The sequence below is a fragment of the Ictidomys tridecemlineatus genome, chromosome 7, assembly GCF_052094955.1.
Source record: "Ictidomys tridecemlineatus isolate mIctTri1 chromosome 7, mIctTri1.hap1, whole genome shotgun sequence".
Lineage (NCBI taxonomy): Eukaryota > Metazoa > Chordata > Mammalia > Rodentia > Sciuridae > Ictidomys > Ictidomys tridecemlineatus.
The window spans coordinates 168,364,076-168,379,707 of record NC_135483.1 but is presented as its reverse complement, the minus strand read 5'-3'; the positions used below and the strand labels follow the sequence as shown (position 1 = coordinate 168,379,707).

At 40.3% G+C, this 15,632-nt stretch overlaps 1 long non-coding RNA gene across 1 annotated transcript in view; it reads left to right on the top strand.

Moving 5' to 3' along the window:
- The window catches only part of LOC120892797 (uncharacterized), a 77,224-nt gene extending 62,683 nt beyond the window's left edge, over positions 1 to 14,541 (top strand). The window contains exon 2 of the long non-coding RNA XR_013423651.1: positions 13,367 to 14,541. This is a non-coding gene — a long non-coding RNA (uncharacterized LOC120892797). The remainder of the gene's footprint in view (positions 1 to 13,366) is intronic.
- The last annotated feature ends 1,091 nt before the right edge of the window (positions 14,542 to 15,632 follow it).

Here is a 15,632-nt window from a genome sequence, read left to right as displayed (position 1 = left end):
ACCAGGAAATCTCAATATGTGTAATCAAATGATCTCAGAGATTTGACAGCCAACTCACTGCTCTACTTTGAGGCAGTCATTTCTTACCTTTGTAAATGAACTTCATATATTCATAAATATGTTTAGCTCTGAGAAGAAAGACATAAAGTGGGTGGTAGTGGCCCTTCCGTCAAGCTGTGATATTTGGTGGGCATGACCCTCATGCATTTGGATCTGGGCATTGGAGTCCCACAGCAAGTTACACTCGGTCTATTATCATTTTCTTTGGTGGTCAGACCAAGCAGAAATTGGCCCATCCAACCCAAATGCCCATAGCAATTATTTATACAATAAAGCACATGTCAAAGCAGTTTACTGACAAGAGAATCAGACACCCTTGTTGAAGGGGTCTTGTGTTGACACAAACCTTTTCTTGAAGGGGCTTGTGTTCAGTACAGGTAACAGAAAACCTTACTAGGAGTGGCTTAGCCAAATACGGATTTGTAACATGTAGTCTGGTGGGAGGAGAGTTCTGGGCTTGGCAGTGATCCCTGGGCATCTCACAGAAGACTCTAGAATGTCTGCTCAGCCTTGGCGCACTGTCATTTTGTCCTGATGCTTATGGCTTCATGATCCCAAGATGGTGTCTTCATCTTAAACCCATGTGGCCACATGAAAGCAGGGGAGTTGGGAAGGGAGCTTCAGTTGCCTCCTTCTCCAGAACAAACGTTCTTCAAAGTCTCCCAGCATGTGCCCATATCTCGTTGATCCTACTGAGCCCTGTGGCCATGGTGAATAGGTGAGTTGGAAGAAGTAGATTTCATTTCAGTCTTCTCTGTAGAGAAGGGGAGACTGAGATCGGGAATGGATTTGGGGTTTATTAACAGCATATTACCTAAGAGGCCCCCTGAAGTGTTTGGAATTTCTTCATTCATTTGATCAATATTTCTGTATTCACCATTTGATCTAAATTAGGCATAAATAGCTTCTGATAGCCATGTATTTTCTTTTTAACATCTGGTTGCTTCGCTCCATTTCCTTGGAATGCTCATCATGTTCTGACTGGCCAGGAAGAGCTGGGGTCAAGGCTAGATCCTAAATTCTCTTCTCACTTTACTTTGTATTCCTAGGTGACCTGTTTTAGGCACAAGCCTTCAATTAGCATCAGAGATTTTACAAATATGAATTTCCAAGCTGTGCCCTATTTGGAAACCAGCTGTTGCTTTGACACTACCTCAAAGGCAAACTCAAATTTCACATCTTTTTAAATGAGCTCAAGATTTTCACCTATCACCTCCCTTGAGCCTTGTCTTCTTTGAAAGTTAACAGTTAAGATTGAATAAGACCAATCATGTATGCGGCTCCATAAGCCAGAATCTTCCTTTTTTCCCATATCCAATATATTGTCTCTTCTAAGAGCACAAACCCATTTACTTTAAGCTCATCTTCTAAGTTACCTTGCTCAGAAGACTCTAACCTTTTCCCAAAATCTAATTTTGTCCCTTACAATATCAGCTGGGTGAACCCAAGTCTAATACTGTCTTTCATCTTCTCTACTCATAAAACTTCCAGTTTGGAAAAACTAAAACCCAAATCTTGAATTTGGCTTTAAGATCCCCCTGGTGGCCTGGCTACTACCTACCTCTCCAGGCACATCTACTTCATAACTTTCCATTCAATTTTTTTTTCAATTTATAGATTTATAAATTATGGTGATCTTATGTTAAGTTGGCTGCTTCCTAATGGAAAGTATGAAGAAGTTGTGTCCTCATAAACAAGCTAGGTGCAAACCCCACAGGGTAGATTTGCTTTTAGGCATTTTTCTTATTAGACAGTTATCATAACTTCAGAGGTGTGCATTCTTAGAGGATTTTCTCATTCAGAGTAGAAAGTTTGGAGATGTCCCTAGACTGTAGGTCCATTTAAATTTGGGTCAGAAATACTCTCTTTCATACCCACATTACCACCCTTTGAAGAAAGTAGTTCCTAGGTAGTGGACAGAGAAAGAGCTGTCAACAGCTCAAACATGATGCAACATGTTCCTAGAAATGAAACACATTCTGTAAAAATCTGAAAAATGTGCTTCAAAAAGCAAAAAGCCAGTGGCTTTGTAGTTACTGTTTCATTATTTTTTTGTCAATTGAATTTGGAAAATTCCTTTGTAAATATGGGCAACTCCTTATAGGAAATTCATCTCAATTAGGTGTGCAAAGTTCTTTGGTGGTTTTTCTGGTAGGTGTGAAACTTCTATATGGCACAAGGACCTGAGTCCTCTGGTGGAGTCACTCTACCAGTCTGCCACTATGCCTAGATATCTCAGGAATGGTCCACTGAAATGAAAAAAAAAACATATTCTATTATAGATACATGTCCAATTTTGGCTGGCTGTTATAAGACTCTCCTCACTTGCTATTCCCCTTTGCATAGACTTTTTGAGTTCCCACTCTGTTTAGCCATAGTAGAAGGGTGGTTGGGGTGCAAGGTGTGTAGAATTTTTCTCTTTCTTTGACCCAGTATCTTCTCTCCTGAGACTGAGAACATGCAGCTGGTAAGACAATGAGGACAGTTAGGATTCAACTGAAGCAACCACATGACAATGGAGCTGATGGTGTTGAGTCACCAGTCACTCCTGCCAAAAGACAGGAGTGTATTTGTTTCTAAGTGTGATTTCATGAATGGTATAGTTTACAAAGATGCTAAATATGAGCTTCCCTGAACATCACTGCAAAGAGAGTTTACTCAGAAAGGTATCCCAGGAAGCAGAAGTGGGGTTCTGGGAGATTAAAATTGAGTGGAAGAAAATAAGTATATGGATCCATGAATGAGTGGACCACTGCTACATACAACTAGAGTTCAATCCAAGACCATCTGAAGTGCCTTATGACATGAGTGTCAGGGCTTTGTAGGAGATGGCAGGGGAAAGCATCCATTGACTCCCATCCTTCACTGATCAAAGATGGCCCCACACTTCTGGACTTCTTGGCTCTACAAGCAGGAGCAGCTGCAGTTGCAGCAGATGTTCTGAGGAGCTAAACAAGGTGTTCTGAGGACTGGGCAAAGCTGGTTGAGACCTACACGAAACTGGTGGCTGCTGCAACAGGGGCTTGAATAAGAGGGGGGCCCAAGAGTAAGTGAATGATGATCCAGAGATGTCCGATATTCCATTCTATATTTACTTTAAATATATACATAATTTTGTATCATTGTATATCATTGTGAATAATTATATACATAATGCAGGAGGTATTATTTTATGGGCTGATCCAGGTCTTCCAAGAAGAAGAGGAAAGAATGGGATTAAATGTGCAAGAAATGTATTCAAATTAATGCCTGTAAGAGAAAATGGAGAGGGAGCCACGGGAAGCTGCCAGAGCCATCTGGCTGTGAAGCAGGTCTGACCCTGAGTGAAGGAGAGAAGGAAGGAGGGAAGATCCTGTGGCCAAGTCTCAGACTGTGGTGCAGTTCCAGGGAGTTTGGCACGGCTGCCTTTGAGAGTCCTCAAGTCCAATCCAGCAGTTGTCAACTTAGTCACGCATCCATGTATTGGTTTCCCTCCTTTCCTGTTCCAGGCCCTTACATCTGCTTCCTGGGATATCTTTCCAAGTGAACCCCCTACCAGTTCTTTTCCTCAGCTTTCAGGAAAGTCCCTACTTCTCCTCTTGACAAACTATTGCATCTTTGAAACCACACATAGAAATAAATGTACTTGTAGCAAAACTAAACATAGGTAGCCTGGTATCCCAAATCAGCTCACTACCAAGTATACGTGTCCCTGAGGAGTAGCTCCTATGAACCCATGCGTGATAGTTTCCCTACTGCACTCAGTCATTGGCTGGTGCAGCTGGTGGGAAACATTTCTCCTTGAAAATGTGACTATGGAGTTCAGCAGGCAGAACTGGAATCCTCCATCAGTGAACTCCCTGAAATCAGATGTCCAAGACTCAACATTCTCATGGCCACCTCTGATTACATACAACAAGATTTAAAGTGAGAAATATATGACTGGGGTTTAAGAAATCTGGTTTGTGTTGAGAAACGGTTTGCTTTCAGGTGCTAGTCCCCCAAATTCTATGAACGAGGTGGCCCTCATGTTTCTGAGGCAGAGGACCACATGAGTTTGGGGCCAATTTCTTTACGAATCTGTCCTCAGACAGTTTACGTCTTGACCTAGTGACTGTGAATTTCTTTTCCTTTTATTGATCCACTTCTCTTACTTTTTGACATTTCCCCCCTCAAACCCTTAAGTGTTTCTGCTCTTTTGTTTTCTCCCTTGATCCTTCCATACTCAACAGAGGAGCTCTTTTGAAGTGAACCTGCATGAAGAAAAAAATAGTGCTGCTATCTGAATAACGAGGGCATCCTTGAGGAGGTAAGTGTTCTGTAGGCTTTGTTGCCTAGAGAGGAGGTGGGAGGAGGATAGCAGCAGGTTTATTGAATGAGTGCTTATTTAATTATTCTCCATCGATGCAGGTATGTTGGAATTCATTTAACACAAATAAACCTTCTTCCCCCATTCTCTCTCTCTCCTTTTGCTGCTAGTGAAGTGGCATCCCAGATCTGTCATTATAACCCTTGATCCCAGTTAAAATAAAAACCACCAAATGCAGAATAAGTCATATGAATGGTTCTAAAACAGACACGTGGATGCTTTCAGGTCTTCTTCACAGAAGAGGTTAAATTGGGAAAAATTTAGAACAATCTAGGAATTCCCTGAATGCTTCTGGCACATGAGTAGATTGTGAAAAACAAGCTTCTATTAAAGCACTATCCGGACAAATATTGAGAAGGATAGAAAATGGGTTTGAGCAGCCTGAGGCTTCAAGGAAGAGCAAAGCATCTTCAGTGGAACTTGTTTTTGGATACTGTCCCAGAACGATCACTCTTTTGCTCCTTCTGGTGCATCATGTGGATATGCAGAAGATGAGGAGATGATTTTTTTTAACACAGTACATTTTTAATCCCTTTCCTGTCACACCAAGTAAATAACTCACTGAGAAGCACTCAGGGGAGGATGCTAAACTGCAGTAGGATGTGCAGTCCTGTAAACTGTTCAGGTGTGAACATTAATAAACCAAGCCAGGCAACATGGCTTGGTGGATTGCCGTGGTGCCAGAAACACAGGCACCATTTAAAGGAAGTTTTATTTTCATGCTCTGTTGTCTCTTGCACTGCGAAACCAGGAGTCCTCGGAAAGCAACCACCCAGAAGCAAACACTACAACAAACTCACCTTCCCCCATCCCCAAAAGATTACATGCTTTCAACAAAGCCCAGGTTTATAGATGCACCCATCGATGTCTCCTGTGTAGAACATGACTCTAGTTTCCATTTTGGAGTAGCAAAATAGGAGTCTTGGAAAGGTAAAGATGTTTGTCCAAGGTTACCCTGCAGGACTGTTCCAGAATAATAGACTAGGAGTAGGGCTCAAGCCTCCTGCCTTTTATTTCAATATTTTAACATTCGAACTCCCCCACTATCTTGCCCATGACTTATGTATGAAACTCGTGTCCACACAGAGATTTCTCAAAGACCTATATTTAAGGGTACTTAGTTGCAGCCTAGCTATTCAAATGTCCCCAGTACAGCTACTACAGCAGAGAATGAAAACAAGGGAAGAATTTAATGCCTATTGAAAGCTGATTCAGAATGTGTAAAGGTGAAAGTGTGTGGTCGGAAGGCTTAGCTGCCTGTTGAGTTCTTTTATTCAATAACTCAAGTAGCCTGTTGTGAGCTGCTTTAGCGCTATTAACACATCTGGAGCTATTGGTCATACATTGGGGACATTTTAGAATGTAAAAGTAGCTTTGTAGGCAAACTTGCATTAGAAAGAAATACTTCTGAAGAACAAAGGCTAACTTTATAGAGTACACCCCTCTCTCTCTGACTCAATTCCACTGGGCTTCTGATGGAGCATGTGTTAAACCTATATACTTATTTGGAGTCATAAAAATTGTTCTCCTGTTTTGGATCGTGTTTGCTTTCAAAGTAGCCCTTTGGATCCCTGAGGAGATCCAAACATGAAACGAACTAACTAAACTGTCAACAGTGTGTAGATCCCACTGAAATTCCCTATCTGCTCCTGGTCCTTTTCTCCACCCTGCTCCAGGTCCGGAGCTGATCTGTGGAGAGAGCATGAGTGGGTTCCCTGCCCTTCTGTTGCTGATTAGGTTTGGCTGGTGGGAGTCTTTAGCAGGAGGTCAGAGACTAAGAAAGGAGGGAGATCAGATATTTATTCTATACATCTGGTTTTATCATCATCATCATCTCATTTAATCCTTTGCTTTTCCAGATTTTTGAAGTAAACTTCAGAATAAGAGTGCATCACGACTGTCAGGCCATGGTTTAGAGATTTGGAATTCCCATCCTGCAGTCCTGGCTCCTGGCAGACAACCCTTTCTAAAGTTCCTCTCTCTTGGTTCTGGCAACTGTATCCAAAGGGCTGTAGCTAAACCAGGAGAGAAACATGAGACCAACAAAAGCAAGATCAAAATGGCTCAGGAGACATAAAGTGAAAGGTTAAATTGGCAGGTGTCTTCCCTTGCCTTATTGGTCTGTGTATTGAATGCTGCAGGACTACTCTGAATTAAAGTAGAAGTCATACTCCCTTCTACATGGACTCTCCTCCTTGCTCACTCCTCTCCCAAGGATGAGTGAGGGTCAAGGGCAAGGGTAGTTACTGAACAAAAGGTCAGTCCATAAAGTCAACATGTTAACTCGAGAATTCACTCCAGAAACCTGGAGAGGTAAAGGATTAAAGGACACAGTGAAATAGACATGGGGAAGGTGATCAGGACATGCAGTAGCAATTGGTGCATGATAAGCAGCAAGGTCCTCCAGACAAGAAGGTTCCCTGCTGAGGTTCAGTGCCAAATCCACAGTCAGTTGTGGTAGAAGGCTCCTTGTCTGAAGAGAAGGTGGCTCTGGCAAGCAGACACAACAAAATATCATGGCAACAACATAACCGTTTAATAGGATTTGCAATAGCCACAGTCTCAGCAAGATTCTATCACCTCCAAGTAAGTAAAACAAGCCATGGAAGCCCTGGGAGGGAAACCATTTCCTCAGGCAGGACTGGGGATTGACTTACTAGAGATGACACTAAATACTGAGCCTCAGCTGTCGTTTCCACCCTGCCAATATCTGAGAAGGCCAGGATGTCTCTCAGTTGACTTCAGGTCCTATTTGACTTTGTGAAAGAAGCTTTGTCCCCATGGATCTGTTACTTGGGATGTAGTATATTGGCACTGAAATACATCACCTTCATATAGATTGTAGCAACTTTTAGGAAAAGCCAAACCACATTAGGATTGTCGTCTGACTGATGTCCCTTTCCTACAAGCCCATGAAGCAGCACACACCTGTCTGGGAGGTAGAAAGCTTTGGCTGAATAGGACATGCCACCACTAGAGAGTAATTCACTGACAGCCCCAGCCTGACCTCGCTTAGCTGCTGAGATCTGATGGGATCAGAGCAGAAGGTGACAAGGCTATAAGCTTAATTAAACGAATGGTTTTGTTCCATCCACGCTCATCCTTTCCCCCTTTACCCAGTAATGTTCCTACATGCCAAGAAAATCGCATTGGGGATAAGCTTATGACCCAGTGATCTCATACAGGATGTGACATTATCTCATTTCAACAGCCTGGGAAGGACAATGTTGTTTTCAGCTCTGGGAAGAATTTGACCAACGACAGAGCAAAATTTAGCCCTGACTTTTCACTTTCTTGTTCTTTTCCATGGCAAAGGGTCCCCAGCCCGCTGTGTCAGGGTACCCACATACATTCCCAATCTCTAATAAACAACTTATCAATAATGAAGCCTCCCTATCCACATGTTAGTGGGATCCACGTGTGTCCTAGAAGTAAGACATAAATTTTCAGGGAATGAGAAAATTATAAAAAGCATCCTCTTTCCAATATCTTTTTTTTTTTTTTCTTCCCAAGCAAGGGAAGAATTTCTTCTTTCACGAAAAGGCAGAGATTTCAACCTTTAAACCTCTTACTCAATATTAAAAGGATTTGGCTACTGAATGGCCTTAAAAGTATGGTCTTCTCAGCTTTCTGTTCTGATCTGATTTTGGTCACTTTCATTCATCTGCTCATGGCTGGCTGCCTGGATTAATTTTCTGGACTGAATACATTTCCTTGCATTACCAACATATGTGACAAATAACTAATCTGACTCATCAAAATGCATTAGAATGCAGTGTTCCAGTTACTGAAGGACATTTGAAATTCAGCAAGTTGTCTTCTTCCTCTCACTGCCAGAGATAGTAAAAAATTATGAAGAGGTAGAGATGATGCTACAGCCCACTCTGTGCCTAGAATTTGTATCAGTGTCTTTGTTGTTGCTGTTTCAGCAATCCAAGAAAACTTGGATCCACCTCTGTTTGTTTTGTACTTCCTAAAATGTTTTCCAAATTAAAATTTGAAATGTAACCGGAATAATTTCTGAGAAACATAACATAGCCCAGACTATAAATCATCTGAAACAGCAATAAGTGGAAATACTAAATATACCTAACACTGCTTAAAGTATTCTATATATATCATTCCTGTTCTAGGACTATTTCCACATTACACATTCCAACACAGGCCTTCTAAATCAGGCAATAGTTGGGCTGTCTGAGTAATAAGTCTAAATGAGATGCAAAAGAATATATTGGAAAGAAAGTGATGTAAGTGCCACTGTTTAATTGGGTGCAATGGGCATCTTACAAAAATTGCCTAATATATTTAAGGGGTCTACGGAAAACAGATTTACAGTGTCTCCTTGAAAGAAAAGTGGCATGCTTTTTACAACAGTATTTAAAATTATTATATCAGAAACTGTATTAGCATGAAGAGCTATCATTGTGGAGTCAGAATTCCAAGAATATGAAGCAGAATTGCTCCAAAAATGACAAATACATTTTAAAAATTTTGCCAATGTACTAATGAATGACTTATAATTAATTTTTCCTGCATAGTTTTGTCTTGATTTTTTTCTCATGGTTTTATCTTGTTTTTGTTGTGGATTCCTTTTTTGTTTATTTATTTGTTTGTTTGAGGTCTCATATGCTTTCACCATTACGTGCTTGGTAGTATTTGGGCAGGGGCTGAATGAAGAGCCTGCTGAGAATTTCAAGAACTGTCGAGGCAAACATAGATTTCCTAAATTTGAGTTTCTTCTTAAACTTGGAAGACCTGCTTTCTTTTTTTTCTCTATCTTTTTTTATTTGTCTATAAAAGGAAGATTGCACATGATTTGCCTCTGTGGGTGATTGTGAAGGGAAAGAAGTCTATTTCATAAATATACTGTAGAGTCCTTTTCCAATAGAATGTGTGAAACAGACTTAGGCAGACATTCAGCTGGGTGCACAGGGAGGCTACAGATGTTCATTATCACATCATAAAAGCTCATCCTTGATGCCTCTCAAACATTCTTAGGGAAAAGTGTTCTCCTGGCACAAGCTGGCATCATGCGCCTGCAGCATTTGATCAGCTCAGACCAGGAGCAGTGCAGAAGAGTGCAGCAGGGTAACTCAGCACATGGGGTCTGGGTTTGGGTGGCATAGATTCAAATCCTCCATCTACCACTTTTTAGATTTGTGCCATTTATTTAGCCTGGGTGCCACTTACTTAACGTTTCCAAGCCTCAGTTTTCATATATCCAAGGGGGATAGTAAGAAATAAAATGAGTTATGTGTATAAACCATTTAGCATAGTGATTAGCAGATAGTAAATACTGGTACATACTATTATTAATATGTGCTGAGAGATTTGAGGGTGTTCAGGAATAGGTAGCAAGCAAATAAAATTAAAAAAAAACATATTCCCCCATCTAAGAGACATGTAATCTACTTGTAAATAAATAAATAAATGCAAAAACAAAAGCATATATAATCCAATATGTAAAAATCACTGTAGGGTTTGGCAGGGCATAAATTAATCCTTGATTAAACTTCTGGGATTGTCTTATTCAGAAACTTAAAAGGATGGAAACTTGGCCACAACTTGGATATTGCATTTGAATTAACTTTCTTGTTAAAATTGCATTTGAATTAACCAGGACTAATGGTAGGTTAGGTCAATTTTTCTTTTGCATGGGGTCAGATTTTAGAACATTTTAAAAGGGCAGAGTCCCTTCAGAAAAAAATTACTTAAATTTTTGCCAGTTTGTGTGCTTTCCCTAAGCAAACCATCTCTAATGTATAGTATCTTTACAAAGGTTAGAATCTTTACAAATATATATATTTTCTCCACAATGAAAGTGTTTTCTCCCACAGAAATGGCTTCAATCCATTTACAAATTCCTTCTGTCTAACTGGGCCTGTGATAGTTTTTGACAGAACTCAAATTGTAATGTAATGAAATCAAATTAGATCTCATAATTTGAAGATTTTTGTTGATGTTTCCAGGGTGTCTTGACAAAAGGCAAAATGGGCCTTGAATACCATTCTGATTTCTTCAACCTCTAATTGTGACCTTTAAGCCAGGTATTGGGTCTCTTGAGCAAACAAAGTCACTAATCAGATTTTAAAGCACCTTTGATAATCCAAAACTCCCCACATACCTCCTCCCTGGTCTTTGCATTTTATTATCTATAAAGTATTTTCAGTTTGGGAGGGGTATATCAGAAGTAGGTATATCTGAATCTTGAGAGCCTCACCACAGAGAATTTACAAAAGTTCCCAGGTGATTCTCCATCATCTCTCTCCACCCCAAACCCCAACATGCCAGTTGGGAACAACTGCTGCAAATTATGATTTCAAAGTCCAAAAACTTTTGACTTGTCAAAACCCCATCTTTATAGGACTGAAAACAGTAAGAACATGTTTCAGTTTTATTAAGGAAAAACATCATCATTTAAAATTCCTTATTGTGTCCAAAACACTCAGTCAAAAAATATGAATAAAATTTGGAAGACAGGATAAAAAAGGACTGATGGAAGATATAATAAACAACAATAGAATTAAAAAGCCAGTTTGCCTGTTGAACTGAGTCATGCTGCAGAAATGGCTTGGGATTTTGAAATTACAGAAAGATAGTGTTCTATAGAACATAGAGATGGTCCAGTGTCGGGTTTTAAAAATGATCTGCCAAGAATGCTCTTGGCTACTAGTCTCTTCTCTTGCCATTATCACCCCTATTGCTCATCAAGAACATACTTGAGGGTTGGGGTTGGTAGAGCGCTTGCTCAGCACATGTGAGGCACTGGGTTCGATCCTCAGCACCCATCAAAATAAAATAAAGGTATTGTGTTCATCTACTATAAAAATATTTTTTAAAAAATTAAAAAGAACAAACTTGAAGTTCAATCATGGGCCAGTGTCCTGCAGAAAGGAGTTCTTGAATAAACAAAGGCTCAACTGCATTGGCAGAGTTTTTATCTCCATGGCTTAGCTGATAAAAGTACAATGTAGGTTCATTATGATTTCTCCTAAGAAGGCTCTCAACTTGGAAGAGCAAAATGGACTCTTCGAAAGAAAACATGGTGACTGCTTATGGCTAAGGAAGAAGATAACAGATAAACCAGAATGTTTTCCCTTCTAATGAGGAGATGAAATAAAAAGTCAGGAAAAAAAAAAACAAGGCAGGATGGCAGGATTGGGATTGGTATCCATGTGGCCTGCAAAGCCACTGAGCATAGCTAAGCCATGTCAAACCTACATAACTGTACATAGCAAGTACCCCTGCTCATGTCTTCAATAATCTTAAGTTAAAACAGTTGGTAGCTGGATAGGGAAATGGGTCCAGCAGAGGCCAGGGGACCCTAATCCCTGCTTGATAAAGGGAAGAAAGCATCTCTAACGGAGTCAGAGAATCCAGGGTGAGAAAGTAGTAGCTTTAATCTGAAGAGAAAGGGTAGAACTGAAACCTATAGTGGGAATGATGTTCAGAAAATACTTGTGTGGGGTGAGTTGGGGGAGATGGAGATAAAAAAGCCAATGTGGGGGCCAGGATATGTTATACACAGTGATATTATAATAAGTACTTTTTGGGTCTCTGCCCCTGGTTCCCTCTACACAGCTTCTAAAACCCTTGAAATCTTTTAAGTGATATATCTTTTGTATGCTGCTGAGATGACTGATGGCTGGGAGCTCCTGGATAGCCTTAGGAGAGGGGGCCAGTTGCCAGGGGAACCGACCATGTGATTAGAGGATTGAAACGCTGCATTCCACTCTCAGACCTCCAGGGAGGGGAGAGGAGATGAAGCTTGAGTTGATCGCCAATGTCCACTGATGTAATGATGCCTACATAAAGTAGTCTTCAGGAAAAACTCAAAAAGAACTGGATTCTAAAATCTTCTGAATTGCTGAATATGTGGAGGTATCTGGAGAGGACATGGCAGCTACCCACCCCTACCTGCACAGTTATGCATCTCTCTTCTGTCTGGCTGCTTCTCTGCATCCTTTATTATATCTTTCATAGTTTGCAGCAATAGAGCTACAGTGTTTCCTGGAGTTCTACAAACCATCCTGCAAGGTGGCCTCCAAGATGAGAGTCATGGGATGTCTAATTTACAGTTGGTCAATCAGAAACACAGGAATAGTGGTGAAAACCGACTATGTGTAGTGGCTTGTCTACTTGAGGGACTGAGCCCTTAACCTGTGGAATCTAAAATTACCATCAGGTGGATGGTGTCAGAATTAAATAATTAAATGATAAGACACCCAGGTGGTGTCCCCTGGAGAACTTCTTGGTATGTATGGGAAAAGTTCCCACCCACAATTTGGAGACCAGATTGTATTCAGAATAGTACTGAACAAACTAAGCAAACAAACTTTGGGTTTTTTGTTTGTTTGTTTGTTTTGTTTTGTTTTTCTGTTTCAAAGAGAATGAAAAAGGGAAACAAACCAGAAAGGACAAAGACTCAGGACAGAAGAGGAGCCTGACAACGATAATATTTGCAGCTGATATTTATTGAGCACTTATCATGTGCTATGTTCAGTCCTCTGTAAAGGGCCAGATGGCTTTGCAGGCCAGATGGTGTCTGTCACCACTATTTGGCTCTGCCTTTGTACCACAAAAGTAGCCATAGACAATCTATAAACAAACTGACATGGTTAGATTTGGCTGTTGGTGGGCCAGATTTAGTCCAAGGGTCACAGTTTGGCTAAGGTGGTGGCATTATTATTTGCATTGTAGACTTGAAGAATGAGGCTTAGAGCTCTGAGAGGGGAGTGGTTTGGTTTCCCCTTGGTAGGAACACCCATAAAGGGCCAACATGAGTGCACACAGAAAAGACTTGTGGAATGTCCAGCAAACTGGAAAACATGACACTGTACAGGTAACTAGCACACACCTGTCACCCTCCAGTTATTGCTCATATAATTACTAGGAGTTCCCAAAGTAAGAAGCAAAAAACTCTGCCATTAAATAAACTTCAGGGGTTCTCTATTTCAGAAACACATTGGAACTGAAGATATTAGAGAAGAAGGAGCAAAGCCTGTTGAATCCCTTGGTTGCATTCTTTGGAGGTACGTTCTCTTGACTCTTGGACCCTCCCAGCTCTGTCAATACAAGGTCAACCAGGGAACACATGAAGGGCCGGTATTAGGAAAGCCATCTTCAGCAACCTGCCTTCAGTCCCTGCTGGTCTTACTAATGGGCACACCATCTTGGGCTGTGGACAGATGGGCCCCTGACTCTTAAGAACTTGGAATCTAGAACAGAAGGCACATAACAGATTTCACATTATTGTGGATCTTCCTGAAGGGACTTTGCTATTGCATCTTCAAGACAAACAGTTTGGATCACATATTTGCTATTGACGTTCTGTATTTGAATCCTTGAAAGGTTGAGGTCTTCAGCTGTGTTACTTGGGGTGTTCACAACCTGACTCTGATCTAATAAGTGACACTAATGGAGTCTGTGCCTTAATTGCCAAAGGAACTGCAAACCTTCAATAACAGAAGAAAAATGCGGAAGAAAGTAGAGTTGTGGCACTTCACAGACACATTTCTGTTTCAGTTGAAATCTTAAAATAACAGAAATTTCACCATCAATAGCCAGTTTGGGCAGCTGTAGGAATTCACAGCCATTATCTGTGATCTCAATGGGTCCTTCCTTACCACTATTGGCCCTGTTACCATATTTACCTCCTTGGGACAAAACAGGAAACAATTTACAAATCAAGACTCCAAAGCCCGCCAACTTTCCTAACAACACTGCCCTGTGTGACAGAAGTGATTCACATTGGCCTTGGGTGAGAAGGGAGGTCATGCTTTGTCCTGTACCATAGTTAAGGGCTTGGCTTGAGAATGAGAAGGAGCCACTGCTGATGCTGGTAAAGTGTCTTTTAATTGGACTTTCTGACCTAAGTTTTCCATTATTCTTGAAGGAGTATGATTGGCAGTTTCACTTTTAAGCTGTGATTTCTACACATGAAGTTTGTGGTGTAGATCCTGCATGATCCAAATACAGTAGCCATTAGCTACATGTGGCTATTTGCATTTAAATTAACTATAATTAAATAGGGAAGGCAGTACCATCAAAGCACATTACAGGCATGTATGAAAATATCACAGTGAAACCCATTATTTTGCACAATTAATACATGCTAATCATTATAATAAAAATTACAGAAAAAAAGGTAAAAGAAATTAAAATTTATTTTCCTCACTATTGCTAACCACCCTCCGGAGAGATTATTAACTGCACTGGCTAGTTGCCTTCATATTGTAAGCACAGGTATAAAAGTTCTCTTAGGTGCTACTGTTACTAGACTAGCAAATGCAGATGGTCTAAGGCAGTAATGCAGAACATGCCTCCAGGGCACTTACTGCAAGAACTGGGAGCCCTAGGTCAGCACAGTAGTTCCTTATTATGAAAATCATTCATGTCTTTTTTTCACCTTTTAGATGCAATACCTTATCTCTCTAGGCTTAAAATTTACATGCAAACAAGGTAAGAAAATCTACATGAAAAAGACTGCAAGAAAACAGACTGAACTATCAAGCACAATTGTTTTGAGTGATGGGAATATGGACTATTATATTTTTGCAGTGAATATGTAGACAGTTTTTGTCTGCCCTTCCCATAACATTTGACTCAAGTGACATTTGTTGCTTGAATTCCTGGAACAATCCATGCCTGAAGCTCAGTCCACTCCAGCTGGATTTCCTGATGATAGGAGCGGGTTAAGCTGATTTGAGTTGGGTTTTCATTACTTACTACCAAATGAATACTAATTTTGCTACTTTAATGATATTTTGTATCTTCTACAATGTACATATATTTCCTCCTAAAAATAGAAAATATTAACATTTAAAAATGACTTGTGATAAACAGTGTTCTATTATATTTTGTGTATCATGTATGTGCTAATATTCATGAGCTCTTACAAAGCAATTTATCTGAATAAACTAGAACTGATTTCCAAAAATCCACAAGGCACACAGCATAACATGCCAAAGTAAATTTGTTTATTAAAAGGAAATTTGAGGCAACTGTTTGGTTGAGCTGTTTGGAGTTCTGGCAGGAACACTCTTCCCGCCCCCCACCAAAAAAAATTACAAGATTGAAACTTTAGTGACTCCTATTGTCAGAATTGGTTGTAAAATACAGGGTAACATCTCACTTGACCAACAAAACCCAAATTAGCATAATTTATCATCAGAGAGCATTCTCATTTGCTTATCTGGCTAGTTCCAAGGATACTAAATCACAA